General features: G+C 42.2%; 1 pseudogene; it reads left to right on the top strand.

The window, feature by feature from the left end:
• Positions 1-2,588: 2,588 nt before the first annotated feature.
• Positions 2,589-3,513, top strand: LOC139704614 (uncharacterized; annotated as a pseudogene).
• Positions 3,514-9,620: the final 6,107 nt, after the last annotated feature.

The following is a 9,620-nucleotide window of genomic DNA, read 5'->3' on the forward strand; positions in this document are numbered from 1 at the left end:
CGAAGGACAAGTAGAGTGTTCAGAGACTGGAACCATAGAGAGAGAGAGAGAAAACAGTTGTGATTTTGAGAACTGTCCGTAACAGTCAGATCTCAGAAGACTCAGATATTTGGCATTGAGTTTCCAGCCACACCAAAGTTCCTGGGCTCAGAAACAGCAAAATTGCCAAGCTGATAAGGATGTGGGGCAGCAGAGGAAATTTTAGTGTGACCTCTTGATTGATAGAATACCCACATTTTTACCCAGTTAGGCACAATCTTTTGGAGAAGAGGTTGAGCCCCCAGGCGAGAGATTAATAAATTATCCACTGAACAGGACTGGGAAGATCAGAATGAGATTTCCTCTGATTTTTAAAAACAAACAAATAATTGGGAGAAGTGGCACTTGTGGAAGGCTGAGGCAGGAGGATGCAAGTTCAAGCAATTTAGCAAGGCTCTAAGCAATTTAACAGAGATCCTGTTTCAAAATTAAAAAGGTCTAGGAATATAGCTCAGTGGTAAAATGCTCCTGGGTTCAATCCCTAGTACCAGGGAAGAAAAGGAAGGAAAGAAAGAAAAACATGTGTAGGAGAATGACCCATTGTCTTTGCCTTTCCAACCTTAAAGACGCCAGTTACTCTTCCTTAATACTCAAATCTTACTAGCTCTAAGCTCCTACCAGCTAATGTAGGAAATCCAGTTTTAGATTCTGTTGATTAGGATGCTTTAGCCTCAAGTATTAGAAAATCCAGGTTCAAATATACAGGAAATGTCTTATCATAAGTAGGAAGTACAGAAGCAACAGGTTCCAGGTAGGTGTGAGTGATTCAAGGTGCCCTCAAAGACCAGGTTTTGTTGAAGCTCAGAACACTGTATTGCCAAGTTTGCAGGAAAAAGTTCTGTAGAATCAAGGTCTCATGGACCCTTCCCTCCCCCATTCCTTGATCCTCTTTTTTCTCTGTAGCAGGTACAGGAAAAGTTTTCCCTCCCAAATTTCACTTTTCTGACTTTCAAAAGAAATATAGTTGTCTTAAAACTCCCTTCCTAGGAATCTTATTAAATAACCAGGAAAGATTAACCACTTAAGAAGAGAAGAAATTGTAAGTTGTTACCAAGACCCAGGCAGACATTTCTTCAGGTCTTCTGAGAGTAGCTCTGACAGACTAGGGGGTTGGGATGGGGAGAAACTTGACCTGCATAAGAAGATAACCTTTGTTCACAGTGTAGTGGCACTCCTCGCCTTCCCTTAGCCTGTCCACAAACTATTGTCTGTCTCCTAGATCCACTCAACTTCTAGAAACTCATTTACCAACCACCATCTGTCCTCTGTAACCATTCATTTCCCCATTTCCTCTTGTCCTATAAAGATGGGCAGATAAGCACCTGAATCTCATTTGGGTTATTGGGTAATCACTGTCCTGTGATGCCCCCATGTACATTAAATAAAGGTGTATGCTTTTTCTACTCTTAATCTGCCCCTGAGCTCATCCCAGGGAACCTTCAGGGGGCGAGAGGGAAGCTTCATCTCAGGTCTTCATCTCATTTCTCTGCTTTGCTATCAGTACGTTGTCTTTGTCCTCGGGCCACTTTCTCTGTTGTAACAAGATGTCTACAACAGGTCCAGCAACATCCAGAAGAAGGAAAGAATTTTCTTCCAGCTTCTGCTTCTTAGAAGCATGGAAGCTTTTCCCAGAAGTCCCCTATAGAATCTCCTTCACGTCTCATTGGCCAGAATTGGGTACAGGCCCATTCTTAAGCCGTTCCCTGGCAAGTGAAGTGGGGTCACCATAGTTGACTTGAAGGGAATCTAAAAACTCACCACAAAGTATTTTCCAGCTGTCTTAAATCCACCTTCTTTCCCCAGGGCTGAATGCTGTTTTTTCTTTCGTTATGCTATGGACACTAGCATCCCCCTTTTAGATAGAGCCTGAAAAACTCCCAGACTTATCATCACTTTATGTACTATAAATGTGAATAAAGCTCAAGATCTTTATCCCAGGTCCACCTCACAGTGGGTCCAGTAGACCCTAAAACCCATCCTGTGATCCATTCCCCAGTTCTGGAACACAGAATTGGAAGACAGACACTCAGCAGCTGGCAGAATCCCCACATTGGTTCCGTAAGCTGTGGAGCGAGGGATATTGTCTTCGTTCATTTTCAGTTATGTAACTGAATATCACAGACTGGGTAATTTATAAGGAAAAGAGATTTACTCAGCTAATGGTTCCAAAAGCTAGAAAGTTCAGGGTTATTGTGGCACATGCCTGTAACCCTAGGGAAGCTGAGGCAGGAGGATCACAAGTTCAAAGCCAACCTCAGCAACTTAGTGAGACCCTGTAAAAAATTTTTAAATTTTTTAAAAAAGACTAGAGATATGGCTCAGTGGTAAAGTGCCCCTGAGTTCAACTCCTAGTACATAGGGGAAAAAATAAAAGGTAAACAGGGTGGTCATTCCCATCACAGCCCTAGTCCACGCACCTGTTTGGCTTGTGTAGAAGACAGATGGATCTCGGGGAATGCCGGTAGATTATCATAGCTTAAGCAGGTGGCGATTCCAATTGCAGCTGCTGTACCAGATGTAGTTTCGTTACTGATGTAGTTTCATTATAGATGTGGTTTCATTCAGTGAAATTTCTAAGGGTACTGTGGTACAAGGCATGTCAATATATCTCCTCTAAGATGAACGATAAGTTATTGCATCTGGCCCCTCCTGTGATCGAAAAAGAGGCGCAATGCCTGGTGGGCCTTTTGAAACTTTGGAGGCAACATGTTCCTCATTTGGGTGTGTAACTTTGCAGCATTTCCTGAGTGACCTGAAAAGTTGCTAGTTTTCAGGGGAACCCGGGTCAAGAGAAGGCTCTGCAACAGGTCGGAGCAGCAGCTGGCAGGCAGCAAGCTGCTCTGCCAATTGTGACCCAGCAGAACCACAACTGCTTGAAGTGTGGCAGCGGACAGGATACTGTTTGGAGCCTCTGGCAGGCCCCATGGCCGGAACACAGTGGGAACCTTTAGGATTCTGGAGCAAGGCTCTACCATCATCTGCAAATGGCAGTAATGACTCAGTAGCCTACAACTGGGCCTTGGTAGAAATTGCAGGCTTGACCATGAGCCACCAAATTACTACAGATCCTGAACTGCCCATCATTAACAAGGTATTTTCTGACCCATTGAGCTATAAGTAGGGTGTGCACTATGTCATCATCAAATAGAAGTGACACATGTGTGATTGGCCTGAACAGGTCCCAAAGGCAAAAGTAAATTATATGAAGAAGTGGCCCAAATGACAATAGCCATGACTCCTACTACACTCCCTTCTGTGTTCCAGCTTGCAACTATGGACTCATGGGGAGGTCCCTATGATCAGCTGACAAGAAGATTAAGACTTGGTTTACGTAGGCACCATCTGAAAGTGGACAGCTACAGCACTACAGCCCCTTTCTGGGCCATCCCTGAGGGCACTGATAGAGGGCCAGTGACAGAACTTCCAGAAGTGTACCTGGTTGTTCACTTGTTTGTGTCGATTTATGATCTATAGCCAAGGGCTTGGCTGGGTGGTCAGGAACTCGGAAGGAATGTGATTAGAAAATTGGTGACTAGGAAACTTTGGGGAAAAGGTCTGTGGATAGGCCTCTCTGAGTGGGCAAAGATTTAAAGATATGTCCCATGTGAATGCTCACTAACAGGTGACCTTAGCACAGGAGGATTTTTTTTAATATTTATTTTTTAGTTTTAGGGGGACACAGTATCTTTATTTTATTTTTATGTGGTGCTGAGGATCGAACCCAGTGCCTCATGCATGCTAGGCAAGCACTCTACCACTGAGCCACAACCCCAGCCCCACAGGAGGATTTTAATAGGTAAGTGGTTAGGATGACTGACTGGTTCTGAGGATACCAGTCAGCCTCTTTTCCCAGCCATCACCAACCGGATGAACGAAGTGGCCATAGCAGCAAGGCTGGAGATGATGCACAGGCTCAGCAGGATATGCTTCCATTCGCCAGGGCCAGCCTAGCTATGGCCACTGCTGAGCTCTCCATCTGCCAGCGGTACAGACCAACACAGCCCCCTATCTGGCACCATTGCTAAGGGAGATCAGCCAGCTACCTGGTAGCAAGTTGATTACATTGGCCTCCTTCCATCATGGAGCAGTTCTGCCTGGAATAAACACTTATTTGGGATATGGATTTAGCTTTCCTGAACACAGTGAGTTTTCCCCAAAACACCACCCAGGGACTTCAGAGAATGCATTGCCCACGGTCAGGGTACTCTACATGGCATTGCTTTTCTTTTTTTTTTTTTTTAATATTTTTATTTTTTAGTTGCAGATGGACACAATACCTTTACTTTATTTTATTTATTTGTATGTGGTGCTGAGGATCAGACCCAGTGCTTCAGACATGCTAGGCAAGTGCTCTGTCATTGAGCCACAACCCCAGCACCATGGCATTGCTTTTAATCAAGGACCTCATTTTACAGCAAAAGAAATGTGACAAAGCACCCATGCTCATGGAATTCACGGATCTTCCCATGTTCCCCATTGATACCTTTTGGATCTAGAATGCCCCGCAAAGGCACGTGCATTAAAAGCTTGATCCCCAGAGCAGTGCTACTGGAAGGTGGTAGAAATTTTAAGGGGTAGGCCTAGTGGAATATTTTAGGACTTTGGGGGGGGGGGTGCCCTTGAAGGATAATGTGGGTTCCTGTTTTCTTTTTCACATCTTGACCATGAAGAGTTTGCTCTGCCATCCATTCCCCATCATGAGGTGCTGCCTTGCCACAGGCCCAAAGAAATGGGGGCCAAAAGTGTGAACCAAAATAAACTATAGGGGCTGGGGATGTGGCTCAAGCGGTAGCGTGCTCGTCTGGCATGTGTGCGGCCCGGGTTCGATCCTCAACACCACATACAAAAACAAAAGATGTTGTGTCTGCCGAAAACTAAAAAAATAAATATTAAAAAATGCTGGGAGCCATTAGCCAAGTAGGTATGACAATTTCCTTGCCAGCGTACCCCATGTTGCTTAGTGGAAGGACTCGTGGAAATAGGACATTTTGCAGTGACATTGCAGTTAGGTGACCTTGCTCAAGGACCAGGGCGGATCCGGGATTAGGGTGTTCCCGGTTTAGGATAATCGGGTTTAGGGCGTTCCAGGTTTAAGATTATTCCTGCTGGGAATAGGGCGAATCCTGCCGCCTGAGTTCCCCTTGAGTTCTCACGGGATTCAGACAGTATTTTTTGGGAGACAGAAGCCCAGTGGGAGTGGATTTGGGCAGAGAACGTGGATTTCCCCAGAACGTGATTGTAGACGGCTGGTGTGAGTTCGGGAATAAAGAGTTGCTGTTTGAATCTACAAGCTGTGTGGTGGCTCGTGATTGTGTGCCCAGCCAGACTGCGGCATTTGTGCCCAGCCAGACTGCGGCAAAAAAAATTTCTCTCTTTCTCTCCTCTCTCTCTCTCTCTCTTTAATTAATTTATTAATTAATAAACTATACGTTTCCTTGACTATTTTGTTGCAGTAATGGATAGCTGACTTACATACCCACCATCCTGAAGCCAATGGTTTTACAGAAGAGTGGAATGGCTTTTGTCGGTGGTGGTGGTGGTGCAGTACTAGAGATTAAATCCAGGGGAGCGTTATCGCTGAGCTACATCTCCGGCCCTTTTAATTTTTTATTTGGAGACAGGGTCTTGCTAAGTTTCCAAGGCTGGCCTCAACTTGTGATTCTCCTGCTTCAGCTTCCCAAGTCACTAGGCTTACAGGTGTACCCTATCACACCCAACTAGAATGGCCTTTTGAAAAGTCAGTTACAGGACCAGCCAGGTGGCAATACATTGTAGATCTGAAACACAGCTCTCCAAAAAGCTGTACATGCTCCAGTATACAGTACTATATCTCCCCTAGCTGAGATTTATAAGTCCAAAAATCAAGAAGTAGAAATATGAGTGGTACCACACACTAATAGCCCTAGTGACCCCTGACCTAATTTTTATTTCCTATTCTCATACACATTTTTCCCTACTGGCCTAGAGGTCTCAGTTCCAGTGGGAGCCACTTCCATCAGAAGACATAACAATGCAGAGGGGAGTAAAGGGAGGGGAGGGGGCATGGGGGTAGGAATGTAAGTAGAATGACTTGGATATTATTACCCTATGTGCAGATATGATTACATGACCTATGGAACTCTACATCATGTAAAACCAGACGAATGAGAAGTCATACTCCATTTATGTATGATGTGTCAAAATGCATTCTACTGTCATGTATAACTAAGTAGAACAAATAAATAAATATATTTATATCTATCCATATATCTATATATATATCTATATCTATATATAACAATGATTCCATTGAACTGCAAGTCAAGACTTCCACCTGGCCTATTTATACTCTGAATCAATATACAAAAAGGGAAATGGTGTCAGGAGGCTGAGAGAGGAAGATTTCAAGTTCAAGGCCAGCTTCAGCAACAGTGAAATCCTAAGCAACTTAATGAGACCCTGTCTCAGAATTTTAAAATAAATAAATAAAAGGACTGGAGATATAGCTCAGTGGTAAGTGCCCCTGGGTTAAATCCCCAGTATCAAAAAAGGAGGGTGTGTGTGGTGCTGGCTGGGGCGATTGATCCTGACTACCAAGGGGAAACTGGATTACTACTCCACAGAGGAGGTAAGGAAGAGTTGAATGGAATGCAGAAGATTGCTTTGGGTAATGCCGTGTGATCAAGGTCAATGGAAAACTACAACAACCCAAGGCAGCCAGAATATGAATGACTCAGACTCTTCAGAAATGAAGGTTGAGTCAATGCTCCAGGTAAAGAACAGCTGAGGCACTTGCTGAAGGCAAAGGGAATACAGAATGGGCAGTGGGAGAAGGGACAGCCATGTGACCAGTTACAGATACGAGGGCCATAATTGTCCTCCTTACTTTGTTATTAACCCATTTTGACCCAGGTTTTCACCTCTGCAAATATTTCAATGGAATTGACTAAGGTGCATTAAAATAAATTGGACATCATAATCTAGAGCTTATTACATAATTTATTATCATTATACCATTAATGATTTCATTAATAATATTAATAAATATTATCATCAATCATTCATATATTCTTTTTTCAAAAGACTAGAACTCTAAAACCATGAATATTTATTTCAAAGTTACCATAAATTATATATATTTTTAGTCAATTTAAGATTTTTAGGTGTTCCATAAGTCAGATGACAGTTAATAATAGATTAGGGGGTGGTACAGAAATTAATCTATCTATGTGCTAAGCAGATATATTTGTTTTCTGCCATCTCTTATTTCCTCATAACATTAGATGTGTTGACTTTATATCATGGTATTTATACATTGTTAATTTTACATCATTGTTAATTTTACATCATCGTATTAAAGATACAAGACATCAAGGAGAAAGTAAATATCCCTCAAGGACTGTAGTTCCTTTTCTGGGGAAGAGGTTAGTGTTTCTTTGGGGTGTATGCAGGATAGGTAAATCATGGTAGTCAGAATTATGACCTTGTTACTATCTTTATTTGCAGATTAAGAATGGTTTAGGGAAACACCTGTTGTGCTAAGTTGACAAAGGGTGGACTTGTGATGGACAATTTATGTGACAATTTGGCTGGACTATGGTACCTAAATACTTGGTTAAACATTGTTCTGGGTATCCTTGAAAGTGTTTCTAAATGAGATTTAGCATTTGAACTGACAGACCCTCTCCAATGTGGGTAGACCTCAACCAACCCACTGAAGGCCTGAACAAAGGGCTAAGTCAGGGAGAATTTGCTCTCTCAGCCTAACTTTTAGATGACGCATCAGTTTTCCCCCATTTTGAGACCCAGACTGGAACTATACCTCAGCTCTCCTGGGTCTCAGCTTGCCAACAGTAGATCTTGGGGCTTCTCTGTTTCCTTAATCATGTGAACCAATTCCTCATGTCTGTCCATCTATCATCTACCTCCCTCCCTCCCTATAGATATAGGTCCCATTGGTTCTGTTTCTCTGGAGAACTCTGAGTAACACAGACACTCAACTAGTTAAGTGGCAAAATCAGAAGAATTTGAAGACATGTTTTTCTCTCTCTTGTGTGAATTTCTAGACATTTAATTGCTGGATCACAGAACATGCGCATGCCCAACTATAAGAAACTGCCAGACTGGCTTCCAAAATGGTGTGTGAGCCTTCCAGTTGCTCCATATCTTCATCAACATTTGTTGTCATTAGTTGTTTAAATTTTAGCTATTCTAGTGAGTATATAATTGTTTTAATTTGCATTCCCCTACTGATTAGTGAGACTGAGCACTTTTCATGTTTAGCAGGCTCTGGTGAAATGTCTGCCCATTTCTTTTAATGTGCTACTTTTCTCATTATTTAGTTGTATGATTGCTTTCTATTTTATTGATAGCATCTTTGTTTTGCAAATATTTTCTCCGAGATCATGGATTGCCTATTCATTTTCTTAATGGTGCGGAAGATTTTCATTTTGATGAAATCTAATTGATTTTTTTTCTTTTATGGCTATTGTTTTATGCAACCTAGGGGAAAAATCTTTACCTACTCCATGATTATGAAGCTATTCTCTTATCTTTTCTTCTAGAATCTTTATAGTATAAAAGAGTCAATGTTCATTTTTTAAATATGGAAATTCAGTTATTTCAGCACCATTTGTTGAAAAGCTTATCCTTATCCTATTGAACTTCATTGGTAACATTGTCCAAAATTAGTTGACTCTATAAATGTGAATCTATTTCTGGACTTTATATATATTCAATTTTTATCAGGAAATTATTATTATTTTACTATATCATTTTACCTATTCTAGATTCTTTGCTTTCCTATACATATATCTTAGGATCCATTTGTCAATTTCTATTTCCTCTACCCTTTTCCCACCAAAAAGAAAAAAAAAAAACTTTTTTCTAGGATTTTGATTGGGATTTCATTGAGGTTGGTAGGATTTTCACTGAGCAGGTTAGGTGCTGCAATTTGAGGGGAAAACATCAGCTCAGATGAAAAGTTCTAGGGGAGAAGTAGGGCCTGGAGCTTACAGAATCCAGTGAGGCCAAAAGTTACAGACTTGGGACTTCTTTCCATAGACAACAGAGATGCTACAGTGTTTGACAAGGAAGTGACAAAGAAATAGCCAGGGAGAGAAGGTAAGCATGTGGGAGATTCTCTGTGAGGGTGACTGAACTTCTTCCAGGTATTCTCTGGGATTTGAACCACGTGTTTTCTGAGGTCCCTTCCAGACCCAAGTTTCTGTGATTCTTCTTTCCCACAAAGAAACAGTGAGGCAGGAACAACAATAGTCCCTCAGCCTGTTAGGGCCAGCCAGGGTGGAGACTGCCAAATCCTTAGTCCTTGGCTTTGATTCAACCAATGGGTCAGATTGCCAGGGGTGGCCTGGGCATCAAATGCCTAGTAGCCTGAGAAGTAAAAGTTTTGGAAAGAGGGAAAACATGTGTCCCCTGCCTTCCCATGGATAATCTGTCTAGAAATTAACGGTCCTCCTTAGCCTATGTCTGTGGGTACCAGTCCCGCCAAATCCTTTCCTGACACAAAAGCGAAGGATCCTGCCACATTTTCAGGGCTACCTTCACTTAACTTTGAGTTTTATGCCTCTCTGGTTTCTCTG

The sequence above is a fragment of the Marmota flaviventris genome, chromosome 2, assembly GCF_047511675.1.
Source record: "Marmota flaviventris isolate mMarFla1 chromosome 2, mMarFla1.hap1, whole genome shotgun sequence".
Classification (NCBI taxonomy): Eukaryota; Metazoa; Chordata; class Mammalia; order Rodentia; family Sciuridae; genus Marmota; species Marmota flaviventris.